The sequence below is a fragment of the Lepidochelys kempii genome, chromosome 4 (genome assembly GCF_965140285.1).
Source record: "Lepidochelys kempii isolate rLepKem1 chromosome 4, rLepKem1.hap1, whole genome shotgun sequence".
NCBI lineage: Eukaryota > Metazoa > Chordata > Testudines > Cheloniidae > Lepidochelys > Lepidochelys kempii.
The window spans coordinates 15,571,270-15,592,192 of record NC_136383.1 but is presented as its reverse complement, the minus strand read 5'-3'; the positions used below and the strand labels follow the sequence as shown (position 1 = coordinate 15,592,192).

General features: G+C 41.6%; 1 protein-coding gene across 1 annotated transcript in view; it reads right to left on the bottom strand.

Moving 5' to 3' along the window:
• Nucleotides 1–20,923, bottom strand: part of CFAP299 (cilia and flagella associated protein 299) — a 395,611-nt gene that overhangs the window by 71,828 nt on the left and 302,860 nt on the right. The window lies entirely within an intron of this gene.

The following is a 20,923-nucleotide window of genomic DNA, read 5'->3' as shown; positions in this document are numbered from 1 at the left end:
GCCATTGTCTAAAGGTTTGATCCAAAGTCCATGTAAGTAAATAGAAAGACTCCTATTAACTTTAATGGATTTTGGATTAGGCCCAAAATAGAGATGCTAAGGGCACTTTCAAGTTAATGCATTATGAACACAGACACTGAACCTCACAGCAATATTCCATTTTCAAGTGCTTGTGGATTTTACACCTGTGGTTTTTATTGACAATGCACCTGTTTGCTGTGTGGGAAATTCCCAGGTTTAATGGCAGTCCTATATCTTCTTCCGCTCTGACCATTTCTGGCTAGCATAGCACAGTTAAATCTTAATTTAGATTGTAATTTGTTCAAGTCCTGCTCCCACTGTGACAGAACTGGGGTGAACACTTCTCCCTAAGGTTGAAAGGAGCATTTGAAAGTGTCAACCATAAACTAGCATCAGAACATTGAACCAACAGCTAAGACACTGAGGGTTTTGTAAAAAGGGCTACATTAACTGCAGTAAGACTGGTAGTTCAATTGATGCAGCCTGCAGTAGCAATGCAGTAGGTTTAGGGCACAGGAGCTAGGAATAATTTATAAGTGTTTCTACAAACGAGGAATCTGAACTGTGTGGAAGGTTTCACAAATTCATCTATGAAGGATTCAAGGTAAGCGAAGAGCTATTAATTTAAACAATTTTGTACAGTTCTGAAGTTTTTTCTTTTTCTTTTTTTTTTTCAGTCTGTGGATTTGTTCTGTCAACCTCCCATCCAAACCTAGTGAAAACAATGCGTCCCTCCTAATCATGTTCAGAAGAATACCAGTCAAACACAACTATCAACAAAATCACAAGAGAGAGATCTCTTCCCATATAATTACAGGGTGTGACACTGTGCAGATGTCTTCATGTAAAGTTTCAACAGCCCACAATTAACCAGAAGAATCCTGCAGCAAATGTGGTTGGAAGGGAAAAAAAGTTTATCCTAAATTTGACAGATCTGGCTATAAATAGTTATATGGCTTTGTCAAGCATATCTTTGCTGTAGCTAGGCAATTTCTGCTTAAATGTTGTTTCAATGTGATTTTGTCCCATGTGAATATTTTGTATTTGAAAATGGTCTCACTAATCCATTTTAAAGATGCCTCAGTGCATTTGCCTTGCATCTGGAAGGTATGCATGTGGATTTATCATGCTTATGTGAAGCATAAGTCAGTGGTTAATCCATTTGATTGTAAATCACAGGACTATGCACCATGACCACATTAAAACTTTGCCATGAATAAAAAAGGGAGAACTAGAACTAACCTATAATTTTGGTTCACTGAATCAAGTCTCTTCCATGGACTCACACACATTTGGTCCTAGATCTGTCACACAAAGAGGATATTTGAAATTCACATCTTTTATGACTTACATGTGCAGGACATGGGCTGACAGACTTAGCATGATTTACTTATTTATTTTTTTAAATGGCTAGTTACTTGATAAAGGAAAAACAGGAAAGAATTTAGGCTAGGATTCTCAAAGGGGCCTATCTGAGGAAAGAGCCTAAATCCCACTGACTTACAATGAGAGTTACATGTCTAACTCCCTTAGGCCAAATTAAAGGCATCCAACATAAAGGAAAAACTTAAAACCCGTTTTGGAGACTTTGACAAATGCATTCCACCGAAACAATTAGGGGGCCATGGTACTTCAGATCAATATTTTGAGTTAACACTTAAATTCAGTATATTTGCATTTACCGTACTCCTACTACCGTACTCCTATGCTATTATAGACTCATAGATTTTAAGGCCAGAAGGGACCATCATGATCATCTCGTCTGACCTCCTGCACACGTCAGGCCACAGAATTTTGCCCACCCATTCCTGTAATCGACCCCTAACCTCTGGCTGAGTTACTGAAGTCCTTAAATTTTGTCCTTTAAGTCCTTCAAGTTTACACTGTTAGGGGGCTTATTCCTTCACCCACTTACTTCCCTGGTCCTTCTCGCATGAACAGAGAGCAACAATACCCGAAGTCCAAAGGTGCAAACAATTTGATGTTTATTGGGGTGAACTTCCAGCAAGCATGATTCCGGTTTCCTTCCTTAGTGTCCCCCTTCCCAGCTCTGACACCGCAGAGCCTTACCTGTGTCCCTGTTCCCATTCCCCTCCTTAGCAAAACATGATTCCAATTTCCCCAGCCCCATTCCCTGTTCCCATTCTCCCCTTAGCAAAACATGATTCCAATTTCCCACCCCCATTCCCTGTTCCCATTCCCCCCCTTACTTCCTGATTGAATGCAGACTATATAGTAAAACTTGAGTTCTGCTTAGCTATACCATAACCTATCATTTTACTGAAATTTAACTAACCAATCCTAACATTTTGTAACATGATTATTTAACCAATTATATCCCACCACCTTAATTAGTTTACACCCAGCAAAATTAATTATACTGCAGACAGAACCAGATGGAATCAGAGAACCAGACAGAGATTATACAGACAAACAATAGGGAAATGGGGACTACAATGATAGAACAACACAGAAATGAGGATTTCACAACTACATTTATAAAGACATAGGGTTTCCCAGCTGTGTCTATTGATAAGTGAGTTCTTACCAGACAGGATGCTATCAAACTAAGTTTCCTTTTACATTTTCTAGACACTTCCCTTTCTCTGGAGGTGATAGGCATTATCAGGACAGGACTGTATTCCTAACAGCCCAATAGCAGCTTATTTCAATGAGACTAGTTTGGAATGTAAAGATGAGACCATTCGCTTTCCAGTTTATGGCTGCCTCTGCTGCTTAGCCAAAGATCTTAGCCTAAGAACAGGGCTTCAGACTGTCACAGTGAGACAGTGACTTTGATTCTTTCTTTTATACCTCTATAACTAGCTAAGTGATAAAAATATGCCTAAATTCTTAGAGTGTAGGCCTTTACAGACAGGCCTGAATATCTATATCTTAACATACACTAGTTTAAATCTGCAAGAGACCTGTGCCCTATGCTGCAGAGCAAGGTGCAAAGCCCTTCAGGGTCTCTGTCAATCTAACCCAGGGGAAAATTCCTTCCTGACCCCAAATATGGAGATCAGATAGTCCCTGAGCATGTGGGCACGACCCACGAGCCAGACACCTGGGAAAGAATTCTCTATAGTAACTCAGAGCCCTCCCCATCTAGTATCCGATCACCAACCACTGGAGATATTTGCTGCTAGCAGTCACAGATTAGCTACATGCCATTGTAGGCAGTCTCATCATACCATCCCCTCCATAAACTTAGCAAGCTCCGTCTTGAAAGAAGTTAGGCTTTTTGCTCTCACTACTCCCCTTGGGAGGCGGTGCCAGAACTTCACTCCTCTGATGGTTAGAAACCTTTGACTAATTTCAAGCCTAAACTTGTTAATGGACAGTGTATATCCATTTGTTTTGGTGTCCACATTGGGGCTTAACTTAAATAACTCCTTTCCCTCCCTGGTATTTATCCCTCTGACGTATTTATAGAGAGCAATCATATCTCCTATTAGCCTTCTTTTGGTTAGGTTAAACAAGCCAACCTCTTTGAGTCTCCTCTCATAAGGTAGGTTTTCCATTTCTCTCATCATCCTAGTAGCCCATCTCTGCACCTGTTCCAGTCTGAATTCATCTTTCTTAAACACAGAAGACCAGAATCGCACACAGTATTCCAGATGAGGTCTCACAGTGCCTTGTGTAATGGTACTAACCATTATGCCCCAAAACCCCAAATACACATAATACCAGTATGTTTTGTATTTCTGAAAAACATGTCAACTTTGGAGCATTTCCTGTGAAGACTTTTGATAAAGCGTTAAACTTCACAAAGCTAAGGAAATTTAACTAAACCTCCGTACTACACAAAGTAAGAGCCCAGTTCTGCAGCCCTCATTCATGTCAATATTCCCTAAGATATCAACTACTCTCAGGAATCAAGGTAAAGGAACACATCTGTACAGTTGTATAGAATTCAGCATTTTGACCTTCCATATTTTCACAGCAATACCATGTTTACTCACTAACAGTAACTTCATACCACATTTATTTAGTTTACAAGTAAGACAAAGTATTTTTGTACATGTCAGTACTGCAAATGCATGCTGGGATCTGTAAGTCATGCTGGGTTCTTTCTGTTTCAGGCTTCATCACCCATTATAAAGATTTTGCAGCTGCATCTTAGATAATTCTATTAATGATGAATGAGCCTGTTTAGAACCCAACAAACTCTCCCATAGCGGTGTTGGTCCTGCAGAGCTAACAGAGATAAAAAGCATTATAACTCATCTCTATCAGGAAACACAGAGACTTATGTATGAAATACTGTAATATTTACATTCATATCCAAGTTTCCAAGAGGAGCGAAAAGTTTTTTTAAAATTTTACTTTAATTCTAAATAAATTATCATGGTCAATTTGCAGTTCTAAATTATGAATTTATTACAGTGGTAAAGCAATTTATGGATTTTTTTTGTACTCGGTGGTGGTTAGTTTCAAAATTAAAATATGGTGAGAAATGAAAATCCACAGACAGATACAGTGTGTATTTATAAATGAATTTTCAGGCAGAATGAACCATTATAAAGTATTACAAGTTGGGGGTAACATTCTACCCCCTGGGTTTGATTCTGCCCTCAGTTACATAGGTGCAACTCCCATGTAACTAAGAGCAGATCTGGGCCCTATATGATTATTTCTGTGTGATGGGTAGGAAACTCCAAAAGACAAAATTCCAGAAGAGGCCAGGTTTTGCAATCCACGGAAGGGACATGGGGTTGGTAACTCCCTTTAACTAGCGGATCTGGGTGATCCATGCGGATCTCAGGTGATCTACAGAGGCCCAGATCTTCACATAGCCATCTTTGCTGGATTTCCTTACCCTTAGCAGAACGAACTCATTCAGAAACCATGCTGCCATTGATTGACTCCCATCAGCTGCAAAGTAATAGCTGGAGAAGGGAATCCACAGGTGCTAATACAGCAACATTAACACCCGACTGGATTTCTGACAGAAAAGCAGGGAGTGGATGGGAACACACCACAGAGAGGGGCTTGCTCCCTGATGCCACACAGTAATTAATTTGTGACTCGGTGATTTTCTTTCATGAAGTGGCTACTCAGCTCTTCAAGGGTGAGCAACCCTGCTCTATTTTGAAGCATACCAAGAGAGCCAAGAGCCAAGGCCCTCTGTACTGTTGTGTCACAGCCTATTAACATTCAGACCTGTTCCAGATTTCCAAATCCAAATTTCAGCACTTCGCAATCCAGAAACAGTTACCTCCACAGGCAACTAATGATCAAAACTGCCATGCACTGTGTACCACCAAATGGTTTCACTGTGAAAATGGAGGGCGAACTCCCGTCTTGATGAGGACTGAGGAGGGGGATGGGAAGTCCCCTCAAGATCTGTAATGTTCTAAGGGTTTCCCCTTTGCATCTTGTCTGTTTCCTTAGCGAATCTTCCAAACATTGGCAGTATTCCAACATCAAAGAAAGAGAAAACCACAGTGCAGTGCTCCACTATGGGAGAGTTAAAACATTTCAGAACATTCAAAGACTAGCATTAATGAAACAAACATCAATGTTATTTATACTGAAAACATTACAAACTTTATTTATGAAAAGTCCTGTATTTGTTACACTTTGGAAAAGAAATATGGTTGGGGGGAAGAGAGAAGAAAATGTAAACATTACCATACCCTGATCATACACAAATGCACTTGAAAACACCCACACAAATACTTCTGAAAATACATCAGGTGAACATAGACAAGCCTCATATGAGTCATGTTTTCACACATGCAAAGGAGTGTGACCACATTTCCCCCATCTACAAACCTTGCCACTGGCTCCCTAACTCCTTTTAGGATCCAGATAAAAAAAAGTCCATGGTTCTGTTATTATCAATTATATTCATTTTGATGGTGCCTAAGGACTAACTGAGAACAAGGTCCCACTGTCCTAGCCATTGTACAAACTCAGAGTTATAAATAGTCCCTGTCTTTCAGTGATTTGTTCCAGATTAATTCACAGATCTGGTCTCTCTTAACTACCCTCTACCGTTCTTCCCATCATCCAGCACCAGCTTCATTCAATTACTTCCCACAATGTGGCCATTGTGAGTACGTCTACACTGCAAACCCTCCTCAAACAAATCAACCCACGGTAGTGAATCTCAGAGCCTGGGACTACAAACTCGGGCTTGCACTATGCTACTAAAAATAGCAGTGTAGATGTTCCTGCTCAGGATGGAGCACGAGCTCTGAGATCAAAATATTGATCTGAAGTACCATGGCCCCCTAATTGTTTCAGTAGAATGGCATTTGTCAAAGTCTCCTAAAGGGGTTTAAAATTTTGCCTTTATGTTGGATGCCTTTAATTTGGCCTAAGGGAGTTAGACATGTAACTCTCATTGTAAATCAGTGGAATTTAGGTTCTTTCCTCACATAGGCCCCTTTGAAACTCCGAGCCTAAATTCTTTCCTGTATTCCCTTTATCAAGTAAAAAAACCAATGTTTACTGGTGACCATCATAAGTTATTTTGTAAAAAGAAAAGGAGTACTTGTGGCACCTTAGAGACTAACCAATTTATTTGAGCATGAGCTTTCGTGAGCTACAGCTCACTTCATCGGATGCATACCGTGGAAACTGCAGCAGACTGTATATATACACACAGAGAATATGAAACAATACCTCCTCCCACCCCACTGTCCTGCTGGTAATAGCTTATCTAAAGTGATCATCAGGTTGGGCTATTTCCAGCACAAATCCAGGTTTTCTCACCCTCCACCCCCCCACACACAAATTCACTCTCCTGCTGGTGATAGCCCATCCAAAGTGACAACTCTTTACACAATGTGCATGATAATCAAGTTGGGCCATTTCCTGCACAAATCCAGGTTCTCTCACCCCCTCACCCCCCTCCCAAAAACCACACACACAAACTCACTATCCTGCTGGTAATAGCTCATCCAAAGTGACCACTCTCCCTACAATGTGCATGATAATCAAGGTGGGCCATTTCCAGCACAAAGCCAGGTTTTCTCACACACACCCCCCACCCCCATACACACACAAACTCACTCTCCTGCTGGTAATAGCTCATCCAAACTGACCACTCTCCAAGTTTAAATCCAAGTTAAACCAGAACATCTGGGGGGGGGGGTAGGAAAAAACAAGGGGAAATAGGCTACCTTGCATAATGACTTAGCCACTCCCAGTCTCTATTTAAGCCTAAATTAATAGTATCCAATTTGCAAATGAATTCCAATTCAGCAGTTTCTCGCTGGAGTCTGGATTTGAAGTTTTTTTGTTTTAAGATAGCGACCTTCATGTCTGTGATTGCGTGACCAGAGAGATTGAAGTGTTCTCCGACTGGTTTATGAATGTTATAATTCTTGACATCTGATTTGTGTCCATTTATTCTTTTACGTAGAGACTGTCCAGTTTGACCAATGTAAATGGCAGAGGGGCATTGCTGGCACATGATGGCATATATCACATTGGTGGATGTGCAGGTGAACGAGCCTCTGATAGTGTGGCTGATGTTATTAGGCCCTGTGATGGCTGACAAAGGAGGTGCTGTTGTCATCATGAATAGGACGGAATATGAACAAGAGGCTGCTCGGCAGCTCTCCAACACGAGTTTCTACAAGCCATTACCCTATGATCCCACTGAGAGTTACCAAAAGCAACTACAGCATTTGCTCAAGAAACTTCCTGAAAAAGCACAAGATCAAATCCACACAGACACACCCCTGGAACCCCGACCTGGGATATTCTATCTACTACCCAAGATCCATAAACCTGGAAATCCTGGGCGCCCCATCATCTCAGGCATTGGCACCCTGACAGCAGGATTGTCTGGCTATGCAGACTCCCTCCTCAGGCCCTACGCTACCAGCACTCCCAGGCTACCTTCGAGACACCACTGACTTCCTGAGGAAACTTCAATCCATCGGTGATCTTCCTGATAACACCATCCTGGCCACTATGGATGTAGAAGTCCTCTACACCAACATTCCACACAAAGATGGACTACAAGCCGTCAGGAACACTATCCCCGATAATGTCACGGCTAACCTGGTGGCTGAACTTTGTGACTTTGTCCTTACCCATAACTATTTCACATTTGGGGACAATGTATACCTTCAGATCAGCGGCACTGCTATGGGTACCCGCATGGCCCCACAGTATGCCAACATTTTTATGGCTGATTTAGAACAACGCTTCCTCAGCTCTCGTCCCCTAAAGCCCCTACTCTACTTGCGCTATATTGATGACATCTTCATCATCTGGACCCATGGAAAAGAAGCCCCTGAGGAATTCCACCATGATTTCAACAATTTCCATCCTACCACCAACTTCAGCCTGGTCCAGTCCACACAAGAGATCCACTTCCTGGACACTACAGTGCTAATGAACAATGGTCACATAAACACCACCCTATACCGGAAACCTACTGACCGCTATTCCTACCTGCATGCCTCCAGCTTTCACCCTGACCACACCACACGATCCATCGTCTACAGCCAAGCTCTGCGATACAACCGCATTTGCTCCAACCCCTCAGACAGAGACAAACACCTACAAGATCTCTGTCAAGCTTTCTTACAACTACAATACCCACCTGAGGAAGTGAAGAAACAGATTGATAGAGCCAGAAGAGTTCCCAGAAGTTACCTACTACAGGACAGGCCTAACAAAGAAAATAACAGAACACCACTAGCCGTCACCTTCAGCCCCCAACTAAAACCCCTCCAATGCATTATTAAGGATCTACAACCTATCCTAAAGGATGACCCAACACTCTCACAAATCTTGGGAGACAGGCCAGTCCTTGCCTACAGACAGTCCCGCAACCTGAAGCAAATACTCACCAGCAACCACATACCACACAACAGAACCACTAACCCAGGAACCTATCCTTGCAACAAAGCCCGTTGCCAATTGTGCCCACATATCTATTCAGGGGACACCATCACAGGGCCTAATAACATCAGCCACACTATCAGAGGCTCGTTCACCTGCACATCCACCAATGTGATATATGACATCATGTGCCAGCAATGCCCCTCTGCCATGTACATTGGTCAAACTGGACAGTCTCTACATAAAAGAATAAATGGACACAAATCAGATGTCAAGAATTATAACATTCATAAACCAGTCGGAGAACACTTCAATCTCTCTGGTCACGCAATCACAGACATGAAGGTCGCTATCTTAAAACAAAAAAACTTCAAATCCAGACTCCAGCGAGAAACTGCTGAATTGGAATTCATTTGCAAATTGGATACTATTAATTTAGGCTTAAATAGAGACTGGGAGTGGCTAAGTCATTATGCAAGGTAGCCTATTTCCCCTTGTTTTTTCCTACCCCCTCCCCCCCCCAGATGTTCTGGTTTAACTTGGATTTAAACTTGGAGAGTGGTCAGTTTGGATGAGCTATTACCAGCAGGAGAGTGAGTTTGTGTGTGTATGGGGGTGGGGGGTGTGTGTGAGAAAACCTGGATTTGTGCTGGAAATGGCCCACCTTGATTATCATGCACATTGTAGGGAGAGTGGTCACTTTGGATGAGCTATTACCAGCAGGATAGTGAGTTTGTGTGTGTGGTTTTTGGGAGGGGGGTGAGGGGGTGAGAGAACCTGGATTTGTGCAGGAAATGGCCCAACTTGATTATCATGCACATTGTGTAAAGAGTTGTCACTTTGGATGGGCTATCACCAGCAGGAGAGTGAATTTGTGTGTGGGGGGGTGGAGGGTGAGAAAACCTGGATTTGTGCTGGAAATGGCCCAACCTGATGATCACTTTAGATAAGCTATTACCAGCAGGACAGTGGGGTGGGAGGAGGTATTGTTTCATATTCTCTGTGTGTATATATACAGTCTGCTGCAGTTTCCACGGTATGCATCCGATGAAGTGAGCTGTAGCTCACGAAAGCTCATGCTCAAATAAACTGGTTAGTCTCTAAGGTGCCACAAGTACTCCTTTTCTTTTTGCGAATACAGACTAACACAGCTGTTACTCTGAAATAAGTTATTTTGTGTGGTTTGTCCCTTATACAACATAAAGTATATGAAGGACAATAATCCAACTTGACAAAATCTATCAATCGATCGGCATTTCCAGTAGAATCTAACTGGTTACTCTGCTTCATTTTCTCTGTCAGGTAGGAATACCAAACTACCCCCTTCTGGTTTATATCAGCAAAAACTCTTCAGTCAATAATTTTAGAATCAAATGTAGTTTAAAGCACAAACAGTAGATTTTGAAAGACAAACAGACAAAAGATGGGATATTCCCCAGTTTAAAAAGTAGCTGATTTCACCAGAAATGTTTCCAAATATTCACTAGTATTTAGAAACAGTTCTCCAGACATGTACTTCATTTTTTGCATGTCCTTTCCCTTACTCCATGAAGATCATTTGTCCCTTAAGGATTGATATGCTTTTGCTTTTATCCCATATCTGAAATCATAACCCCTTCTTTAATTGCTGTGGATTTAGGATTTCAGGTGAGGAATATAGAGACTTTATGACTTCATGTGAAGAATCAGCAGCAGAAATATATGAACTGCTAAAAAGAAAAGACCCTGTTTTTATGTAAACATCCATACAGAACAAATGAAGGGACATAAAGGAATACAGAAGGAACAAAGGTGGATCCTGGACATCTAGGATATAAATTGCACTGTTCTGAAGTTTATCTCAGTGCCAACTGTTCTTTAAAAAACAAGGGCAAATCTTCATACTTCAAATTGTCCATTACTGAGTCATAAATAAAGACTCATTGGAATAGCTAAGAAGAACAAAAACTATTTCAGGCCCTATGATGCTGGCCCTGCAGAGATATGCTACAGTTGGAGAGGTCTCCAGAAGCCTTCCGCACCCAGCACACCCACACAGGAGACAGCCAGTATTTTCAATGATTGTGCAATGAGGTAGGCTGGCTAGTATCTATGGCAGTGCTCTTGGACCTAAAAAAGCATGTCTGTGCAGGGACAGGGCATGCCACATTACTGCTCTCTGCATACTACCTTGCACTGCAGGCTACATTTGTATAACAGATGCAGTAATGTGGACAGTCAGAAATCCCTGGAAGTATAATGGCTAAAATTGTAAGATTTGGGTACCTAAATAAGTGGCCAGATTATCAGAGGTTCTGAGCTCAGAGGGCCAGATTTTCCAAAGAGCTCATCACTTGCAATCAGAACTAGCAAGTGTAAAGAGTTCAGCTCCTTTTTAGGCAGCAAAACAAATCTGTAGACCTTCCAAAACAGTTCATCACATTGAGTCTTGCCATAAGTATCACAATGGGAGAGGCTGGATGCCAAGCAGTTTTGAACACTTGACCCTTATTTAGGTGCCAACCTGGGAGCTAAAATCTTTTGAAATTTTTGGTCCATATTTTGGGTGGTGATCACTTGAAAATCTGGCCGATAGAGATTCCAGTGAAGTTAGTTCAGTTTAACCCAGATGGAGTTCTACATGACCCTTTTGCACAATCCTAGTAAGCACCTTTATAACAAGAACCATAGCTCATTAGTTGGTGTACCTAGGCAGTTTACCTCATCCTAATCAACGGGGCCAATCTCTGTGGTATAGATCAGAACAGCAACTGTAAATGGCTAATGTGGACCTGTTGTATGCAGTGTAGTTGTAGCCATGTTGGTCCCAGGATATTAGAGAGACAAGGCTGGTGAGGTACTCAAACACATCCCCAAACTAATCCATTTCATCCTCACCCATGACAATTTGACTTTAAAAAACAAACAGTTTGTCCAAACCATGGAATTAGGATGGCTCCCCAATATGCCAACCTCTTCATGGATTGCCTTGAAGAAGTAGTTTTGGATAAATGCACCACGAAACCAATGATATACCTGAGTTACATTGATTACATGTTCGTCATCTGGATAGAGGGCTTAAACTTCCCCCTAGATTTCTACTACAACCACCACCTGTCCATTAAACTCTCTCTGGAACACTCCCACACTAGCATCAACTTCCTGGACAGCACAATCAGTTTAAACAATGAAAACCTGCAGACAGCGATGTGCAAGAAATCCACAGATCACCATACCTACCTCCACCGATTCAGTAACCACCCCAAACACCCCAAGAAATCTGTTATCTACAGCCAGGCACTCAGATACCACAGAACATGCTCCAAGGAGAAAGTCCAGGGTATACATCTTAACACACCCAAAACCACCTTCACCAAACAAGGACACTCCACCAGAGAAGTAGATAGCATCATGGAATGGACCATCCAAATATCCTGAGAAAACACATTTCAATACAGAAATAAAACCCCCTGTGACTGAACAGCCCTAGTTGTCACCTACCACCTCACACTGGAACCCATACATGGTATCATCAAGCAGCTACAACCCATACTTGATGGGGACCCCATCCTGAAAGAAATCTTTCCTGAACCGCCACCTCTAGCCTTCAAACAATCTTCCAACCTCTCCAAGCACATCATCAGAACCAAGCTTCCCACAGACCAGGCTACACCAACTCAAAGTGGCGCCAGATTCTGCTAGAATAACAGATGCATAACCTGCAGACATATCTCCACTACTACAATGATCAACGCCCACCACAACACACCTTTCAAGATCCCTGGATCCTACACATGCCTATCACAACATGTGGTGTACCTCATCTAGTGCACTAAATGCCTGGTGAAACCAGACAATCACCACATTCTCGAATAAACTCACACAGGAAAATGATAAAAGACAAAAATACCCTGTCACTTGTGGGTGAACGCTTTTCATGAAGTGATCACTCTGTGTCTGACCTCTCAGTCTTCGTCCGCAAGGGAAACCCGTACAACACTTTCAAAAGACAAGCCTGGGAGCTTAAATTAATTATTGTGCTAGACACTAACAATCATGGACTGAACAGACACACTGGATTTATGGTTTATTATAACAATCTGTAACCCACTAACCCCACTTTTTGTTTTATGACTGCAGAGGTGTTAATGGGCCACTCTATCTTGAATGGTCCCTTAGACTATATGCTAACTGTTTATGCTAAACAATCTGTTCCATCTTACTTTAGCTGTGACACTCCGAGTACTTTTCCCAAACCTGAAGAAGAGCTCCCATGTGGTTTGAAAGCTTGTCTCTCTCACCAACAGAAGTTGGTCTGATAAAAGCTATTACCTCACCCACCTTGTCTCTCTAAATTGGAATTAAACATTAAGATGTTCTTCTATGGTACCATGGCATGCTTGAAGACAGGTTTTCAGTTACACACATGCTAGGAATATTTGCATATTTTACATACACAGTGCTTCCAAAAATAGTTGCCTAGCATCTAGTTTAGAAGCTTCATGCTTCTTGATATTACAAATCTACAACTTTATTAACAGTAATAAATGTTTATATCCCATCACTTGCAACCTAACCTGGTTCCAAATTCAGAGTTCAAAACTGTACTCCCTGAGTCTAGTTAGAATCATCACCCCAGATCCAACGTAATGATCCAACCAGTCACATCATTACATATTTATAAAAGGTGAAAACTTCATATAGTTTTTTGCTTTTAACTTAGGCAATTCTGTAGATTGCAACTAATTTAAATGGTGCTAAATCAGGCACAGCTCAGATTCAAAGACTTTCTATTAAAATTGTAAGGGGAGACTGAACAAAATCTCTCCTTAAAATGTTGACGATATAGGCTACAGAGAAACATAGAAAATTCAAAGGGCATACAAGCTAACATTGAGTGATGTTTCACACCAATAGGCCAAATCATTTTAGAGAGAAACAGGAATGTATGCCCCATAGAATGCAAACCTAATATGGAGTCACAACCCAGTGCGGCCATAGTATAATGTGCATATTCCCATTAGATTAAATATGTTATTTTTGAAATAGGTAGCACAATAGCCAACCTTGGCACTGAATATAATAATGTTATTTTTCTCAAATTCATGAAAGAATAAACATCTACAGAGAGATGTCTTTATTTCCCTTATTATTTTACTTTGAAATTGAGTTAAGTGTGGCTCTTGATCAAGAATTTACTTGTGCACCTGAGCGTTCTTAAGCATAGGCCCACAGTAAACGTTACATGCAGTTCAAATATAAGCCTGGGGATTTCCTTCTAAATACCTATATTAACCATGCATGAATTTTTCAAGAGCAATTTTCAAGAGAAATTGAAAAGATAAGGTTGACAATCAGCATCAAATACATGGTTAGACAGACAAAATTTAAAGCAACATAACCTACAAAGAAATATTACACGTAGACTTTCTGTTGAAATACATTTTATAACAAAATGGAGAAACACAGACATAGACCATTAGAGAAAATAATAGTAGAATTGGCAGCTTGAGTCAAACAGGACTATTATACTTTTCTGGGTAACATCCGATGAAGTAGGAGCTATAGCTCACGAAAGCTTATGCTCAAATAAATTTGTTAGTCTCTAAGGTGCCACAAGTACTCCTCGTTCTTTTTACAGTTAACAAAGTGTCCTGTAAACCCAGTTGAAGAAATGATGCTCTGCTTCCTGTATAACTCATATTATCATCACCCACTACCCCGTAAGTGTGGGAGAAATCAGGTCGCTTTAGACAGAAGAAAGTTATTTTGTTCAGTACTGAAAATGGCAGAGAGAAGATCCAGGATTAAGGCCTATTCTAACCTACTGTTATATACAAATACACAATCCCTTATGATTATAGCTCCATGGGTGGCAGCTGCATAATTAAAGTTGTGACCAGTTCTCCCATTCTAAGTCCTATTTTTGAAAATTCTCATGCTCAGTTTCAGACCAGAAGAGCAGGTTTTGGAAAGAGTGAAGAACACGGACTGTGTTGTTTTTGAATGATAGGCCTGTGAAAACGTTATAGATTTATTCCTGCTCTTTTACCTACTGAAGGGACAGGGAAACTAATATGTGTGCTGGTCTTATACTTGGTAGTCTCCTTGCACCTCAGGCAGTGCCCAACAACCAGCTCCTACCTGCCCCCCTTCCCTCATTCTACAAGTCACTTATCAAGTAACAAGTCAAGCCTTGCTATGCTGCTCACTCAGTGTGTGTCCATGTTGCACGAGCAGCAGGCAACTGACTATCAGCTGCTCACTCTGTGCTAACAAATGTGATGTATAACAACATAAGGCCCAGATCACAAAGACATAAGGATTTGCTCTTAATCCGAGTCAACACCATTTACATACATAACAGAAACCTTTGAGGATCTTATTTATAGCAGGCTAAAAGGGTGTGTGCAGGTTACATCATCATATAACTAATGATCATAGAAGCATGATAGACTATAGTCTAAAGGGCAGGCTTCAGTTTAGCTTGGCAACAGGTGAGGATCTCCAATTCGTAGGTGGAGGATGAGCAGGGATGCAGGAACAGAGTTGACTAGTACTGGAATCTTCCATGTGAAATTCTTGAGTTTCACATTTAAATTTAATACAAGGATATAGGTGTATTTTATGTAGCTTTAAAGCGTGATACACAATCTTAACTCTATATCTTCATACCATCAACACCAGCAATGAATTACAACATCTCTCTTGTTGGCTCAGCTGCACTGGCCAACCAGATGGGGGTGCAGCCATTCTTCCTAGCCCTTCTCTATCTACTCCCCACCCACACTCTCCAGGGAGGGAGTTCACAGGCAAGTGCCCCAACCTACTCCTGTGTGCCAGGATGAAAGATCTGGGTAGTCTGAATAGGGGCAGAAGGATGGTTCTTACTGCTTGTTACTCCCTTGTACGGGTGTGTAATCCAAATCACATGTTAAATCCTTTTGGGGTTTTAAGATTTTTTAGCAATGAGTAATCTACAAGTCAACTAATGGAGTTGGAGTCCAACTCTAAGGAAGTTGGAAGTTTGGTGTTTTGCCTTTTCTTTGCGTGACTTCCCTTAGCTGAACTGTATCATTGTTCTTGGGTCATAACGGAAACAGTACCATCATTTCCACATGAGGATCGCAAGTGGGAATCTACTTTAAGTGCACAGGGCCTAAACTCAGCGCATAGGTCTAACTATCTGATGAATGATTGAAGTACAGTTTGTAATGGACCAAAACAAAACTGTAAAATCAATGTCAAAATCATTATGGTGGAAAATGTTATCTCAGAGATTTATTTCACAGTAAGTTGAAACCAAATTGGTGACCTAAACAAGTAACTGTGCATGCCAGTATTTATACATTAAATATCTGGATATAGGGTAATGCTCAAAATGTAACCCAAACTGATCCATTCTTCCATGAAGATTTTCACTTACATGTTTTACAGATGGTTCTATCTATTTAAAATTTTGTTAAAATTCTATAGTTGGTTAAAAGTCCCTCCACATAACTAATTTCTCCTACTAATCCTACAAATACCATACCTGCCCCCTCAAAATACTGTCACAAATGTCAAGTAATTCAAGAAGTAAAAAGATATGCAAAGACAGCCCCATCTTCTTCTACATACTAAAAGAAAAGGAGTACTTGTGGCACCTTAGCGACTAACCAATTTATTTGAGCATAAGCTTTCATGAGCTACAGCTCACTTCATCGGATGCATACTGTGGAAAGTGTAGAAGATCTTTTATACACACAAAGCATGAAAAAATACCTCCCCCCACAAACCCACTCTCCTGCTGGTAATAGCTTATCTAAAGTGACCACTCTCCTTACAATGTGTATGATAATCAAGGTGGGCCATTTCCAGCACAAATCCAGGGTTTAACAAGAACGTCTGAGGAGGGGAGGAGGTAGGAAAAAACAAGGGGAAATAGGTTACCTTGCATAATGACTTAGCCACTCCCAGTCTCTATTCAAGCCTAAGTTAATTGTATCCAATTTGCAAATGAATTCCAATTCAACAGTTTCTCGCTGGAGTCTGGATTTGAAGTTTTTTTATTGAAGAATTGCAACTTTCATGTCTGTAATCGCGTGACCAGAGAGATTGAAGTGTTCTCCGACTGGGCTCAGGCATTGCACCCTGACAGCAGGATTGTCTGGCTATGTAGACTCCCTCCTCAGGCCCTATGCTACCAGCACTCCCAGGCTACCTTCGAGACACCACTGACTTCCTGAGGAAACTACAATCCATCGGTGATCTTCCTGATAACACCATCCTGGCCACTATGGATGTAGAAGCCCTCTACACCAACATTCCACACAAAGATGGCCTACAAGCCGTCAAGAACACTATCCCCGATAATGTCACGGCTAACCTGGTGGCTGAACTTTGTGACTTTGTCCTTACCCATAACTATTTTACATTTGGGGACAATGTATACCTTCAGATCAGCGGCACTGCTATGGGTACCCGCATGGCCCCACAGTATGCCAACATTTTTATGGCTGATTTAGAACAACGCTTCCTCAGCTCTCGTCCCCTAAAGCCCCTACTCTACTTGCGCTATATTGATGACATCTTCATCATCTGGACCCATGGAAAAGAAGCCCTTCAGGAATTCCACCATGATTTCAACAATTTCCATCCCACCATCAACCTCAGCCTGGTCCAGTCCACACAAGAGATCCACTTCCTGGACTCTACAGTGCTAATTAACGATGGTCACATAAACACCACCCTATACCGGAAACCTACTGACCGCTATTCCTACCTACATGCCTCCAGCTTTCACCCTGACCACACCACCCGATCCATCGTCTACAGCCAAGCTCTGCGATACAACTGCATTTGCTCCAACCCCTCAGACAGAGACAAACACCTACAAGATCTCTATCAAGCATTCTTACAACTACAATACCCACCTGAGGAAGTGAAGAAACAGATTGATAGAGCCAGAAGAGTTCCCAGAAGTCACCTACTACAGGACAGGCCTAACAAAGAAAATAACAGAACGCCACTAGCCGTCACCTTCAGCCCCCAACTAAAACCCCTCCAATGCATTATTAAGGATCTACGACCTATCCTGAAGGATGACCCAACACTCTCACAAATCCTGGGAGACGGGCCAGTCCTTGCCTACAGACAGCCCCCCAACCTGAAGCAAATACTCACCAGCAACCACATACCACACAACAGAACCACTAACCCAGGAACCTATCCTTGCAACAAAGCCCGTTGCCAGCTGTGCCCACATATCTATTCAGGGGACACCATCAAAGGGCCTAATAACATCAGCCACACTATCAGAGGCTCGTTCACCTGCACATCCACCAATGTGATATATGCCATCATGTGCCAGCAATGCCCCTCTGCCATGTGCACTGGTCAAACTGGACAGTCTCTACGTAAAAGAATAAATGGACACAGATCAGATGTCAAGAATTATAACATTCATAAACCAGTCGGAGAACACTTCAAACTCTCTGGTCACGCGATTACAGACATGAAAGTTGCGATATTACAACAAAAAAACTTCAAATCCAGACTCCAGCGAGAAACTGCTGAATTGGAATTCATTTGCAAATTGGATACAATTAACTTAGGCTTGAATAGAGACTGGGAGTGGCTAAGTCATTATGCAAGGTAACCTATTTCCCCTTGTTTTTTCCTACCCCCTCCCCTCCTCAGAGGTTCTTGTTAAACCCTGGATTTGTGCTGGAAATGGCCCACCTTGATTATCATACACATTGTAAGGAGAGTGGTCACTTTAGATAAGCTATTGCCAGCAGGAGAGTGGGTTTGTGTGTGTGTGTGGTGGGGGAGGGGGGTGAGAAAACCTGGATTTGTGCTGGAAATGGCCCAACTTGATTATCATACACATTGTAAGGAGAGTGATCACTTTAGATAAGCTATTGCCAGCAGAAGAGTGGGGTGGGGGGAGGTATTTTTTCATGCTTTGTGTGTATAAAAGATCTTCTACACGTTCCACAATATGCATCCGATGAGTGAGCTGTAGCTCACGAAAGCTTATGCTCAAATAAATTGGTTAGTCTCTAAGGTGCCACAAGTACTCCTTTTCTTTTTGCGAATACAGACTAACACGGCTGTTACTCTGAAACCTTCTATATACTGTAACTGTTCCAAGCATTTTGAGTAACATTTTCAAAAGCACCTAAGTGAATCAGGAGCCTATGTCCCATTTTCAAAAGAGACTTGGGCACTTAGGAGCCTAAGACTCATGGAGGGTCAATGGGACTAACTGCCTCAGTCACTTTTGAAAGTGGGACTTAGATTCCTAAATCATTTAAGTGCTTTTAAAATTTGTACCCACCATCAGCTCTTACTAGATAACAGCAATTGCAATAATCATTATTAATTAAAAACACATGAAAAAACTTGGACTGTTTTTTCATATGTTTGTTGAAATTCAAATTAAATCCCATGCAATTGAAAATAGAGTGTGCTAAAAATGCTTCACAATGTACTTCACAATTCACGTCTATCAAAGGAAATGTCCTGTTTCTTTTTTCCAAATGTGCCCATCTGTCTACTGCTTATCTGTTGCTGTCTTGAGTCAGCACATACCTGTGCTTTCCTAACGATACAAAGACAGGTATTTGCCTTCCTAATAATACTTATAAAATTCAGCTTAAGGTTTCCTTATGAGGCTCTTGTAATATGCAGAAAATTCACCGGTACCTTTGGATATGTCTAAAGCTGTACATAGGATCCTGACAAGATGCCTCAGTTAGAATCTTTAAAATCATACTCACTGTGTATAGGCACCCAGACACAAAAGCATACAGATGATGAAGATTATTGCACAGACCTGCACTAAGATAATTGGCAGCCAGACATTTGTTCTTTAGGCCACGGGCCTGCTCCGCTTCTGAATATAGATGCATGCTAAATGGGCACCTGCACGGGCAGCCTCTCCCCATAAGCAGCCATCAGTGAAACGTGTCTCGGGTGATTCACTGAAGAGATGATACTGTGACTCAACCCGGGAGTGAGTTTCATATCAGCTGACACCACCCCAGATGTAATTTGTCTGTTTCAGCCCTCTGCTCCTGCAGGATGCCAGAACAAAACACATAAGAATTGATAGGCCTGAGGTCCCACTCCACTATGCCCCACTCTCTGGACAGGCTCAGACCATCCCAGTGGTGCTCCTTGACTTCCAGGCCTGCTACCATCTGAGAAGATGCACCCATCACCTCTTCAAGACACCCCGCTTTATTAAGCATCCGGTTTATATGCCCTGTCTGACCTTCCAGTCCTGAGTGAGTGAGAAGCAGTGCTACTAGGAATAGAGGGGATGAGGAGGGAGGAAAGGAGAGAAACATTTGTGTGAGATGGGAAGAAGACAAATTAATCTGCATATGAAATAGTGTGTGGGATTTGTGTGGGGAAGTCATCGAATAGAGGGAGTCAGTAAGTCACAGGTGTGTACAGAGGTGGGAAAGTGTGAAGAGCTTCGGAGAAATGGAAGGATGAAGGGATTTTCATTCACAAAACTTATATTTCAACAAATAGCCTGTTACCATGGAGGCAGAGCTGTGAAAACGCCCAACTTGTGTGCCTAACTGACTACAGTGACTGCACGTGCAAATTACCCATGCAATCATGCTCACATTCTAAAATCAGATCCAGTAAGTTCCCCTTACTCCCTTGTCAGTCATTTTCCCATTCTGACTCACTTTTTCTTTTGTTCAGTTATGCATGTTGGTGTATGTAGTTTCTTTACTCTCTCATGCACACAGCATAATTGCAATAGTTCTCCTTATCCCCAAAGTTGTTACTGAAAAAGGAATTTGCAGATGATAGTAAGGCTGGTGGCAATATAGTATGAGGGAGGATGGAGTTAAAGCTGAATTTTATTCATTGTTCTAATTTCCCTGTCTATCAGCCTCTTGACCATAAGAAAAACAATGAACCTGGCATGCCGAATCCTTAAAATTAGAACCATCTGAAATGCCTTCCCTCTCACTCCCTTAGTATTGTCAAAGGATTTTTGTATGCTCCCCATAATAGTGCAACTTCATCTTTCACAAATTCAGTAAAGCCCTTGAAAATAGCTTAGAATCCAAAAGAGGACTAAGAATGTTCTATTAAC